The sequence below is a fragment of the Lipotes vexillifer genome, unplaced genomic scaffold (genome assembly GCF_000442215.2).
Source record: "Lipotes vexillifer unplaced genomic scaffold, Lipotes_vexillifer_v1.1 scaffold1187, whole genome shotgun sequence".
Classification (NCBI taxonomy): Eukaryota; Metazoa; Chordata; class Mammalia; order Artiodactyla; family Lipotidae; genus Lipotes; species Lipotes vexillifer.
In genome coordinates this window covers 1,460,095-1,471,737 of record NW_006776226.1, presented here as the reverse complement: position 1 = coordinate 1,471,737, position 11,643 = coordinate 1,460,095, and the positions used below count along the sequence as shown (strand labels likewise).

Sequence of the window (11,643 nt, the reverse complement as noted above, 5' to 3'; positions counted from 1 at the left end):
CGAACCCGTGTCCCCTGCATCGGCAGGCGGACTCTCAACCACTGCGCCACCAGGGAAGCCCCCTGTGCCAATTTTTTATTATAGTAAATCCCCATATGTACCTGGGTCTTTGTCTGAACTTTCTAATCCGTTCCATTGCTCTATTTGTTCCTGTTGTATCAATATCCTACTGTTGTTATTTCTGTGATTTAAAAGCATCTTTTAGAGTCTTATAAAGTGAATGTCCCTCATTATTCTTCTTTTTAAAGGTTGACGATTGACTTAGCTATTCATAGACTTTATTCTTTTGAGTCTATAATTTCTTAATTCTGCAACTTGATTAACACTGCCATGCTATATATTAACACAGCCTCTCTCTCTCAGCTCAAAGAATTTTGAAAGAGGATTTTATGCTCTTCATTAAGTCTGTCTCAATTCTACAGATGACATAAATAAGCCAGAAACATTTAAAACTATTCTTAATGTTGAAATATATACAATAGTACGGTACTGGCTTCTACCGTTCATAGGATTTATAAGGTGTTATAACTCTGTAGGGCTGCTTTGTCCATATAACAAAACTGGTAGAGAATTTGCAGCCATCCAGAAAACCCTGAACTCTGCCTGTGAGGGACCTGGGGTTTAAGGCAAACTCTCCCAGGCAAAGAGACTGGCCTTGGAAAAGCAGTTGGAAGAACCAGGAAAAGTGGATAAAGGACAAGATTCAGATCCAAACCCATTCCATTCTTCTGGTTGGCTTTTGGCGATGAAACAGGAGTTTAATATTCCTGAGATAGGAAACATTGGAGTCCTTACTAAGTAGCAAGTAATATTCTTGGTATTATACGTATTAAGTTGTTGAAACCTTACAATAACTCTGCAAGGTGGGTTCTATTATTATCCTTGTTTTACAGACAAGAGAATGGAGGCACAGAGGATTAAATCACTTGCTCCAGACCTTACAAATAGTGTTTGATTCATGATTTTAATGAGCCTGACTCCATAATCTTAACCATGAATCTAAGCGGCCATCACTCTCAAATTCAGTGTCATGTAGGTATCTGGGAAATCTGATCAAATGTGGCAGGACCCAAGGCCCAGATGAGAAGTTTACTGGGAGGTAGGCAGAGTACTAGGTCCAGGAAACAGACTGAATTTTAACACTTGGATCTTATGCTAGTGTGGGGAAAATTGGCAATAACTTCGGAGAGAAACCAGACAGCTCCTACTAACTTCTAATTTGCTGTTACTTGGGTGCTGCATAATTCATCACCCTGGTCTTTGTAATTCAGGCCCCAGTTTTCAGCAGTTACCCCAGTAATGAAGAGGAAAGAGGCTTAGCATCTGCAGCTGGGTCATCAGAAACAGTGTCAGCAAATCAAATTTCAAGTTTTCTGGCCCAAGAATTCTAGCATACTTCCCATCTAAGTGAAAATTGCTCGGGGAACCTGAGGGGGCCTGATTCGCTGATGAAGACTTGTCAGTGGCCTCAAACATGAGGAGCTGGCCAAAGGCAGCAGAAGCAAGTGAAATATGGCAATAGCTGGTATGAGACTTGGATTTAATAAGGCTACCTGTACCAGTGCGGGTTCTGCTCCTGGGACAGTTTGCGGGGGATCTTCCTAGTAACGTATGAGCTCCACGTGCACACAGATTCTTGTCTGTTTTGTTCTGTTCTTTACCTCTAGCGCCTAGAACAGGAACTGGAAAATAATGGGCACTCAATAATTATTTGTTGAGTGAATAGATGAATGAATCCTCTTTCATCCAAGGTGGTTTTTTTTTTTGTCTGTTTTGTTTTTTGTTTGTTTGTTTATTTTTGAGAAGGCAAAGCAGTTAATCAATGAAAAAGAAGAGAAAAAGAATTATTTTATGTAAGAGAATGCTTGGGTGAAAAAGATGAATAAAAACACCATCTGGGGGGTAAAATTTATTTATATATTTATGTATTTACTTATATTAATAAACAGGCTAAAGATCAAAAGCGAAGAGATGTCTAAGGATTTCCCCCAAACAATAACCGAGTTGGATAGCTGGTCCTGATGTTGCCCACACAGAGGAAGTCGGGGCATCCCTGAGATGATTAGCAGTCACCTGGTTATGGCAGGTACTGGATTAAAGATCTCAGATGGTAGAGAAGCTCTAAGTAAGCTTCTGCCTTTTGCTGTTTTTTTTAAAGATATGAGCAAACATTTTGTTGTCATTGCTGGTGAGATTGCCAACATAGTGTCCACTTTTGTACATTTTTCCTTGTAAAGCCTGATTTTTTATTTATGAAGAACAGAGGTAAGATTCCCAGCTATACACTGAGGATGCTGGAAATGGCACAGGCTCTCTGTACAAGGCATTGGAGCTATCAAAGACTGGCCTGACCCTCCCTGGAGAAGCACCATTCTGGGTGATGTTGCTTCTCCGTGGGGTGGGTGGCTGCAGCATGTTCAGAGACTACAGCAGCAGAGTACCACCTACTCACCTGGGAAATCAGGCCAAGTGCTCTGGCTTGCCTCTCTCTGAAATTGGAACATCTTTTTAAGTAGGGTTGTGGCAGTACATCCCATTGGGTCAAGAATCAGACTCATACATCTGGCTTATGCATTTGGGAATATAAGCAACAAGTTTCCTCTGTGTCAGCATTTTGTTCAGGGGCTTCTCTCCCAGCTCTGCAAATTAAGAATGCTAGGAACTCTAATTATCAGGAACGATTCTGTTTATTAAGAGCTAGGTCAGACAGAGAGTCGTTTATTAGGCACTTAACAAGAATTTGCTGAATTAAATTATTGAATATAGTTTAAAACAAAATACATAGAAAAATGTGAGTCATCCAGAGATGATTATATGCCCAGTGTTCACTCTTTGATAATCTGTTACGTGGAGTGAGTCTGCTTCATAGACAACCTGGATGATGGGGTTTATGGTCGTGGAGACTCAGCTAAGTTGCTTCCTCTTTGGTAAAATACTTAAGAGATTTTCTAGCTCTCCTAAAATAAGGTTAGATGATCTGAGTTCAGAAATAAGAAGTGCATTCATTTCCTGATCTTGAAGAAAACACTGAAGACCTTTGATCTTAGCATCCTGTTTCTATGTTATATAACAGCAAAAACTCTTTATACTTATGAAATTTGAGTTTGTGCTACAAAGGAAACCCATTTGACAATCATTCATGAGCTCCCCCCTTGTCCCCTTGGTCCTTTGTTAGAGACTAGGGAATGCTTGGGGGCTTCAGTTCAGATGACTGCAGTATGGAGTGGACGTATTCGAAGACCACAAATAAAGTTCCTAAAATAAAATTAATATATGAATACAAAAAGCTACATCATCATTTTTAAATGGAATCACAAATAGACCAAGGCCATCCTCAAATAATGTCGTCAGAATCTCTGCAACATTATGATGAGATCTGCCTTTTACTCAAAGGGTTGTTGAGAAGATTTAATGAGTGAATCATGTAAAGTGAATAGAACATTGCCTGGTACGTAGTAACCACTCAAGATTAGTCATTATTAATCATTGTTTCACTCATAAATCCTTATTTGTAGCTGAGAGCTACTAATAAGAGAACAGGGAGGTCTCTGGTTCACTGCTATATCCCCTACACCTTGCACAGTTCCTGGCAATGTGGACTAATTTGTGGAACGAGACCACTGAGTTTTATTTTTTAAAATTCCCTTGCCAAGAATATATGAACAGAAAGAGGTAAAAGGGAGGATGATTTTGCACTCCTTTTTTCTTGAATCCCACTCCCAAGGGACATGCCTCTACCCAAACCACTATTCAGAAAAGGGGCACTCTGTAGATTTAGTACTCTTACTGGGTGCTATTCTCAACCACGTCTGCCTGGTTTCCAGCTTTGCTGGGCTCCAGGACACTGAAGAACTACCCTAGATTTCTTAATTGCTTGAAGGTCAAAGTGTCTCTTGTTAACTTCTTCATTAAAAGTGGAAGTCTGTTTTGTTACTACTAATAATGACTGTTGTTAACTTCAGTTATTCCTCCTTCCTCCAACCTGGAACACTGTTCAAATTTGGGGAATTTTTTAGCTCTTTGTCCATCTTGCACTTAGGGCAAAACTGTCTATTGGACTTAGGACACAGGAACGTGTAGTATAAGCCAGCTCTTTCTCATTGTTGGAAGTCTTTTAAGTTGGAACCAGAGTTCCAAGATAACAAAAGCGCTCTTTGAAGGAGATGGCTAGGAATGACTGAATTATTTACTATTATTAGAAGAACAAGTGGAATAGCTCATACTGGGAGATGTAACAGGAATAGGATTTCTGGAGGTTAGTGGAACACTGGGGGAGCCTTAGTGGGTCCCCTCAAGACCCACTCCCACCCCCACCCCACTTCTGCTTCAGTTGAAGCATTTATCCTTTTAACTGTTTTATGTTTAGGGAATCCCATGTAATATATTATTCGGGAAAAAATGGATGTAAGTAAAGGTTGAAAACTACTCTTAAAGAGGAAAGGGCATGCATATCGTTCTTGAAGAGTGTTCTCTAATTTCTAATTTTCAAATTCCACTGTGACCTGAACATTTTTTTTAACTCATTAAGAGACTTTGTTTCATCATTTGTGAAATGAGATAGTCTCTATTACATCAGATTGGTGTGAGAATTGGGTATAGACACTACATCCTACGTAAGCTATCCCTTTCCTCTCCCAAGTTTATGGCTGAAACAGCTAATTTTTCCTGAGTGGAAGTGGCCTCAGGATCTTTCCCATACTGTGCTCCAAAATATCAGAATTTGCACGTGAATTGAAACACATTTACTCTCCCTTTCTTACAGTGGTAACACTTTAGACCAGAAGACTAGGTATAGAAGTGTTTAAATAAAATGACTCTATGAATGGTAGAAAATGGTTGTGTCATGTGACCACAAGCAATGTAACTTGAGGCAGCAGTTAATAAAAATCTCTTCAAATAAGGATTTATTAGTGAAATAATAGCTAATCATGTCTTGTTAAGTAGCTACTATGTGCCAGGCAATATTCTATTCACTTTACATGAATTAACTCATTAAATTGTTGAGACAATTTAATGAGTGAATTAAAGTAAAAGACATATCTTTAAAGTAAAAGACATATCTCATCATGGCATTGCACAGATTCTGACATTGTTTTATTTTATTTATTTATTTATTTTCTTCTTATTATTCTATTACTTCCTGTTCTTGATCAGTTGAATCAACTGATTTTACCACCTTACAAATATAAAATTAACAGATGTTTTAGAATACAAAGAAATAACCATTGTAACTGAAGTGACCATCTGTAATGGTTAATGACTCTTCCGTGGACTTTTCCCATTTGGAAAGCTTGAAGGCAAAGAAGGATATACTAGATCCAGTTTGTTTAAAGTATGGACTACAGAACTGAGTAATCTAATGAAAAGTTCTGTCTCTAAATTTCAAATTGACAGCCAAATTTAAACTGAGTTTGAGACAACAGAGCTTGACAATTTCTGGTATGTTCATTGTGCTGGTAAACACATGGCTGGAGATTCCTGGGGAGAAACTCTGTGACCACCAGTTTGCAAGTGATGATGTTAGTTTAGGATGACCTTGGTCTATTTGTGATTCTCTCTAAAAAGAACAATGTGGCTTTTAGTATTTATATATTAACTTCACTTTAGAAAATTTATTTTTTCTGAATTGTGGAGAAACTTTAAGAAAGAGCAGACGCATTATATATTTAACATTTGATATTTTGACCCTTTGACAGTAATTTTTGTAAATCATGTTCCAGGCCCGTGATATAAGATAATGTTACCAAACCAAACTTGGGTCCACTCACCCATGCAGTAAAGCCAATCTACTGATACTGGGGTGTGGTAAAGGAAAGTACAACGTTTATGTTTATCGTAAGGTGCCCAACATGGGGCTAAGCAAGGAGTATGGGCAGCTCATGCTCAAAAGATCCAAACTCCCCAGTGGCCTTCAGGGAAGGGTTTTTAAAGACAAAGTGAGGGAGAGGGTCACAGAGTGCCTGATCAGCTCGCGAACATCCTCCTGATTGGTTGGTGGTGAGGTAACAGGGTGGTATTTTGGGAGTTAACATCATCAACCTTCTGGTTCCAACCTGTCTGGAGTCTACATACTGGAGGTCAGTATGCAGTTAACTTCTTCCACCTCGTTGGCAGTGGGCGGGTCTTAGTATCTGCAAAACAACTCCAGGATATGGCTCAGGATATTATCTTTAGCCCTTGAAGAGGAACTAAAGGTCCTTGACTTTGTTTTATGGCCAAACTATTATTATTTTGTCTTGCCTAACTGTTTTCATTTGTTTCCACATTTTCTCACTTCTCTGATTAAATTTGCTCTTTGGAACTCAGGGAAGGCCTAGGAGGCTAAAGCTTTTCCATAAACAAGAGCCAGGGGATGGGGTGGGGAGGTGTCTGTCCCCAGGAAGGTTCTGCAGGGTCCTCCTCAGTTTCAATAATTTTTAATTGTGTTGCATTGTGTTATCATTTTGGGTTCTCTGTGTTTAGAGCCTGGTGTTTGGAGTGAGTGACATAGCTGGTGAATGAACCTAGGAAGCTTCCTAGTGCTCACATATATTCTAGCTTTGTTGTTCTTTGCTTGCCATTGCAAATATATTTTATGGGAAAACCATAGGCTATTCAAGAATTTGAAAATATTGAAACATGTTTATATTGGTTGTTAAGATATTGAAATAATTTATACTGGTTGGTAAATAAGTGCTACCCCAAGACTCGCAAGCAGCTCTTCTCTTCCCTGTCAGCAACTCCCCTGTGAGGATTGCCAGGTACAGTATAGGATGTCCACTTACATTTAACCCTGAAGTAAATTATGAATAATTTTTTTAGTTTAAGCACGTCCCATAAAATATTTGGCACATACTTATATAAAAATTTATCTGTGGTCTGTCAGAAATGCAAATTAACTGGGCATCCCAATTTTTTAAATTGCAAAATCTGATGATCCCACTCTACTTGGAATTCAGTCCTATTTACAATCCAGCACTAATGGGTGAAGTCCTGGATTCAGGGCCCTATTAGTCCTTTCTGACTAGTTGGTGTTCTTTCGTACAAGTCATTAAATATTTTTAACATAATCTCTGGCATGGCTTTAATGCATGTCAAGGGCCTATCTACTGTATCATATTCTTTCTAAAATTTGATAAGAATAGCATTACTTACTAATTCTCTTATGTTTTGCTTTTAGACTCCACTCTTTCTTCGCTGTTTTTGTTTTTACTGAAAGTTTTTTTTTCTAAAGACATTTTCATATCATGCAAAACTGTAAGTCTGGTACACCATTTTTTGGTCACCCTTGCACAAAGAAATGACAAAAACCCAGTTACAAAGAAACTAAGTTACTACATACAATCTAACTTTTTAGAAGAGCTTTGGGTATCTACAAACTTGACAACGTTCCTTGTTTGTGTCATTCAGACTGGCAATCACTACTTTCCATCAAAGTAATTCTGTATTACTAAAAATAAGATATTCCATGGATTTTGCCATCTTGATATAATAGCAAAGTCAAATGGTAACTGTAAGCAAATCTTACTATATACAGAATATGCATCTCTGAAAAGTGGTCTGGGAATATATAAATTTTAAAGCAATCATATCCTTAATGTTTGTTTCCCAAAGTACATTCCACAGGGTACTGATTATGAGAAAATTATAGTTGTTTTCTGGGAAAAGTTTTCTTGCCGGGGACATGGTAGATTAAACCTAGTTAATCGGTTACCTTTTCAGTTGGATTTTTTGGAGACTTTATTAAGTACAGGTGTGAACTTCCAGGGAAAATTTGTATGTATGTCTAAGTATGTAAGGTATGTTTGAGTGTGCTTGTGTGTGTGCGTGTGTGTGTGTGTGTGTCTACATTTCCCAAGCTTACTGTAGCAATTACTCTTGTCACAAAGGTGGGCTTTCAAACACTGCTGCAAATTCCTATTTTGCAAGTCAGAAGCCTGGTATTAACTCACGTTCTCTTTGTATTCATTCTGTAATCGATCCTAATCCCCCCAGCAAATGGATGCCGCTAGTAGACTCCAGTAAAGGTCACATGCTCGCAAAAGCAAATAGAAATACGTATGGATAATTTTCAAAATATCCTTAACATCCTTGCTAGTTAATTTCATTATACTTTCATGGGTACTTTATTTTTACTTGAGGTAGAAAGGCTGATAGCTACTGTGGGTAATTTTACAGACTTGGATAAATATCTTAAGATTTCGATGCCTGTTTCTTTAAATATAAAATGAGGATAATGTTGCTTGAATTAGCTGCTTTACAGAAGAAGGTGTCAGTGTGTGTGAAGGGTGGGATGAGGGAAGACTCGATATAGTAATGCATTTGAAAGTGCTTTTAAAAAACCAAAGCATTATTCACATGTGCAGTATGATGATGGATCTTCAGTTGACAGTGGCTTATCCACTCCAGCTTTTAGTTTTCTGATTTTCCAGACTCACTATTAGTCCTACTATTCTATACACAAAGATATAAAACTGTGACGTGATACTAAAGGAAAAGTTACAGTATTTTCCTTTAATGCAAATGACCATTTCCTGAACTGTTTGATTTGTAAATATGTGCTTTCATATGATGGATTTCTGGAAGTGTGTGCCCTTTAACCTAAAAGGTACCAGCCCTTACACACCAAGGTTGTGCCATTGATGGCCATCAATGAGATAATGAAGGAAACTTCAGTTAGTGTTTCCCCTGCATCTATTGTATATTAATGGTGGGTGATTTCAGGTCCCCAGCCATATTATGCCGATATTGTTTTATGACCATCCACAGTACAGAAAGACAGGAGGGCTGATGGAGTTGTCACGCTAACACATGTTCTATCCTCTCTTGTCCCCCTGCCACCTATCCAGAGAGTGCAGCATCCACACGAGTGTCCCTCCTGTGGAGGCTTTGGCTTTCTTCCGTGCTCCATCTGCCACGGGAGCAAAATGTCAGTGTTTCGAAACTGCTTTACGGACTCTTTCAAGGCCCTGAAGTGCACGGCTTGCAACGAGAATGGCCTTCAGCGCTGTAAGAGCTGTGTTGGTTAAACAGAGTTCCCACCCATGGGGCACCTGGTTTCATTGACTGAAAGTAATAATTTGGTTTATACTTTTTTTTAAAAAATGGCTATGTTTCTGGATTAATCAATAAACTTTGTTTATAATAAGTCCTTTGTTTGGAGCTTTGCTGTGACCACTTTCATTGATGTATTAAATAAATGTTTATTCAACCGCTACTATGTGCCAAGCCCTGTGCTAGACCCTGGTTTCTAACTGGAATTAATGGAGGGCCTGATAAAATTCCAAGATATCCAAAGTCTGGTTCCTTACATGTGTTTGATTTTCTAAAGAAAATATACAATATATCCAATGGTGTCTATTGCAGTGCCACCCTATTGTTTAGGATGAGTTAATTCAGCTCTCCAGATGCGTACATTTTATGTAAGCCTCAGCTGTAGGGAAGAAGAGAGCTCTGGGTAGTGGGAAAGAATATGATCTTACTTATACTTAAGGAGTAAATTATTTTTAAAGCTGTAAAATAGTCTTGGAGCTGATGATATTAATGATAAATTATTAATTATTATCTGATGAATTTCTTAGTGATGATACAAAAGCTGCCAGAAGACTTATCTGGATTTATTGTTTTAAACATCTGCTTTGTGCTATTGTCCCTGAAAACCCTCCAAAAAGATGCTGTTATGGTTCTCTTGAGCTGGACACAAAATATTACATAGTTTGAAAACATAGTAGACAATATCAGCAAAGTGGACAAAAGGAATTTCTGCTATAATTATTAGCTGATGCCTACCTGTACATGTGTCTGTACTCTGACAGATTCCCTTATGAATGGTTTTAATGAATCACCTTCACTATATCTGTGATAAGGTAATTAAAACATTTTACATCTTGGTTTTTCAAAAATCTATAAATATTTACCGAGTACTTTCTAATCATCCAGGCATAGTAGAAGGCATGGTTTCTGCTTTCATGGAGCAGAAGAGGGAAGTATTAAACAAATAATCATAAGCAAGATGAGTCTTATAAATACTACACAAATGGTACATTGTGCTCTGGGAATGTGTAGCAGGAGAGCCAACCTAGATGTTAGAAAACGGTAAGAATAGACTTTGTTGAGCAACTGATATTTAAACGGAGACATCATGGGTAATTGGTCAACTAATTAGTCACAGAACAAGGGGGATAATACTTCAGGTAGAGGAATAGCATGTTTGGGGACTCTAAGGTCAGATAAAAGTTGATTGTTTGAGTGTTGGTGTGGATATGGCATAACTTAAAACTCATACATTGCTAATGAGAATGTTAAATGGTACAACCACTTAGGAAAACCATTTGATTGTTTCTAATAAATGTAAACATACGCTAATTGTATGCTCAGCAATTTTACTGCTACTTATTTATTCAAGAGAAATAAAAACATATGTCCATACCTTATAAGAGTTTCATGGAAGCTCTATTCATGATAGCCCAAAAGCAGAAAGATTTCAGATACCAATGACAGGAGAAATGATAAGCAAACTGTAGTATATTAATACAGGTACACACTTCCTAGTAGTAAAAAGGAACAAGCTATTGATTCTAGCAATAATATGGATGAATCTCAAAAACATTTTATGAATAAACTTAGCCAGATACAAAGGGTATGTACTATGTGATTCCATTTATATGAAGCTATAGAATAGGCAAAATTAACCTATAGAATGGCTGCCTCACAGTGGGGAGGGGACAGGAGGAGGAAATTAAATATGAACAGAACTAAGACAGTGGTAGAGTTACGGCTAGTTGAGAGTAGATTTCCCCTCTGTCAGGATAAATGAGTTTCTTGCATCAATGAACAGTTTCTCATCACAATTCCAATACGGTTCTGAGATTCTAGAATTAAGTAGTAAGCCCTATCCAAAAGTTCCTTCCTGATTACTCAGGCCTTGGCTATGTTTCTGCAAATCCAACCATAGTCCCAGTGTCCTCTTGTCTGGGGGTACATTCAGGATGGAGAAATACAACAGTACAAGAAGTTCTAATTTTCAGGCCCCATCTTGGACTATGGGTTCAGAGGACAAAAGCTCGCTGACTTTCAATTGTGTTCATGAGGAATTTATTTTGCTTTCTATCTTTATTCTGTTTTTCATGTACTGGCATGTAATTAAAGTGTTATGTTCTCTGCTAGTTATTGATGAGCCTCTAAAGAAGAGCATTATGAAAGAGTAATGAAATTTAAAAGAAAATCTTAGACATCTTGTAGAATTGCAGAAGTTAATGAGAGAAAGAGGCTCGGAAAATAAGTCATGATAGGCTTATTTAAACATAAATTTGCATTAACTTTCAGAAAGAACTTGGTTTAGACGCTTCACATCTATCCGCTTCAGTCTTATAAAATGTAAATGCGAGGTAATTAAACCTGATATATTTATTCTGCACCGTTGTTGTGTGGGATTAATTAGAATATATAGGAAAGTACTTTTAAAACACAAAGCATTATACAGAGGCATAGAATGATTTCCTAATCACCATGAAAATTATGCATCTTCAATATATCCTTTTACTGACCAGATAAGGAAATGAACTCACATTCATTGGACACTTCTGTATGCTTGGCTTTTTAGAATTCTCACCTATTCTTCACAATACTGTGAAGAAACTGAGATTCGGAATGTTAATTCACTTT

The 11,643-nt window shown here is 37.7% G+C and overlaps 1 long non-coding RNA gene across 1 annotated transcript in view; it reads left to right on the top strand.

The window, feature by feature from the left end:
* Positions 1–9,127, top strand: part of LOC103076246 (uncharacterized) — an 11,583-nt gene extending 2,456 nt beyond the window's left edge. Inside the window, exon 2 of the long non-coding RNA XR_456948.1 lies at positions 8,829–9,127. This is a non-coding gene — a long non-coding RNA (uncharacterized LOC103076246). The remainder of the gene's footprint in view (positions 1–8,828) is intronic.
* Positions 9,128–11,643: the final 2,516 nt, after the last annotated feature.